The sequence below is a fragment of the Rhipicephalus sanguineus genome, chromosome 10, assembly GCF_013339695.2.
Source record: "Rhipicephalus sanguineus isolate Rsan-2018 chromosome 10, BIME_Rsan_1.4, whole genome shotgun sequence".
Lineage (NCBI taxonomy): Eukaryota > Metazoa > Arthropoda > Arachnida > Ixodida > Ixodidae > Rhipicephalus > Rhipicephalus sanguineus.
Genome location: NC_051185.1, coordinates 117,701,139 through 117,703,330, shown reverse-complemented (window position 1 = coordinate 117,703,330; position 2,192 = coordinate 117,701,139).

Sequence of the window (2,192 nt, the reverse complement as noted above, 5' to 3'; positions counted from 1 at the left end):
GAGATCGGTAACTTCTGCGTGGATTTTTGACACTGGCACGATCTCCAGTTATAGCCAGTGCAACATTTCAGTGCTGGCAACCTAGTAAAAATATTGTAAACATTGCTGACAGCTTGTTATGGCGTTCAACGTCGCACTCTATCAGCCAGTCGGAGTCCGAAAAATCGAACGGCGGGCTGTGGGGCGTCCGAATTTTCGGTCGTGAGTTTACATTACTTCAATGGGACGAGTGGCGGTGCCACGAAGGTGTCCGAATAAACGAGCATGTCCGAATTTTCGGCGTCCGAATAAACGGTCGGCGACTGTATTACCAATTTACGGCATTATGCCGACCTCCGTATTTGTTCCATTGATTGAGCTTCGTTTACATCGGATTCTGGTACAACGGACATTCGGATGTAATTGACTAATACCTGTGACAGACGGGCATGTTTGAAAGGCCATTGAGTCGTTGGCCGTCGAAATGCTACAACTCCATCGAACTCGATGGAGTTCTCGCGTTGCCACACGACGGTTTTCAACGGCCGTTGGGTTTTTCAGGTGTCTCTCGCAAAATTTTTGTGGCGCTGCTAATCTTATTTTTGTTTTCATGTCGTTTTAAGTGAACTAAAATCCACCTAAAAGCACGCATTTGTGCGTTGTTTTGTTTTAAAATATCGAAAAAATTTATACGTAATTATAAGTGGATTATTAGTTACAAGCAGAGTTGGTTATAAGTTTGCTTAACAGCGAAACTGTAGCTACGTTACAACCACTTTATGCGTCCGGCCGCTTTTCCGGGTTTGCCACGTAGTACATAGTTTTACCTGGTTTTGCGGTTGCGTGTACTCATTTCGTTTCATTACGTGCTTGTTCCGCCGTCATGAGTGACCGTCAAACAGATGACCAAGCCGCTATGGTGTTCTACATGGCTGCGATCATGCAGCTTGAGGCTGGGATCGAAGCGGCGAAAGAGGAAGCAGACGCCATTGAGGATGAGCTGCTGCTGTTATCCCGAGCATACGCAATTCCTGCATTCCAAATGACACAAATACTTTAGTAAATGAGTTATAACGCCCAAACACACTACTTTTAATGTATACTCGGTAAATTTTTCCTTTTCTAATCATGAGTACGAGCACACTGGGAACGAGAGGGCGTGGTGACGCTGTTTCCGCTTCTGCCACTCGATGGCCATCGAAGTTTCAATGGTGTCGTCGAGTGCTCCATTGACTCGATGGGCCACTGACTCAATAGCCTTCAAAACGCCCATGTGACACGGGTATAAAATGTCAGGCCAGCAAGGTGGTCAGGACCCCTTTAGAGCGGACTTCTCTACCACGAACATACCAAATTCAGTAACTTCCGACTTCAAACATCGCTTAGCATACTTTCGGGACGGGAACAGGAGCCGCAGATATCGACGTTCTGATTTAAGGGGGGACAACATGGGTCTTTGAGACCAAAAAATCACGAAAAAATTGGTTTTTTGAAAGTGGCATTTTCATAAAATACAAACACTGCCACGTGTTCTGACAGTTTCCCCGCGTTTTGGATAAATATTTAGGCACAATACCAGTTTATGTAACCACCGCGAGCTATACTTTGAGTCAAAGAAGCGTAAAAAAGGGCCCTTTTTCAAGCTGCATTGCCGCTGAACCACGCATGCTGTCGCGACCATATTGGTAGCGTCGGAAAGACCTACTTTTCTTCTTCTAATTCCCGCCACAATTTCATTTGTCCGCCTATTTGCTGGGTAGTAATACCGCGCTGAAAAAAAGTCCCAGCGAGCGACTCCATTCGCCCATTCTATGCACGTGACTAAATGGAGCCCTGCGATTGGTGCAGGCGGCTGATGTCGTCTGCTGCAGTACGCGGACGCGCTCGAGAAGCATAGCGCGACGCCATTTTTGAAAATGCTTGCGTGCAGCTATGTCTGATTATCGAAACTTCGCCACGCGATATAAGTTTGGCAAGAAAAGAAAGCGAGCGCGGTAAAACTTCAAAAAGCGCCCCGATCCTGCTGAAGAACCAAGCGACGACCACTCGCCGGCAGCCTCAAGCGAAGGCCGCGATGGCTCGGAGGTGGACGGCAGCGGTCCTCATGAGAGCGAGCTAGGCCTAACGGCGTCGCCTGCCGATTGTGATCAGCGGAGCACTGTTCGGCACGACACAAGGATGGTTCCACCAGCGGAATTTCTCCAACAGAAGAA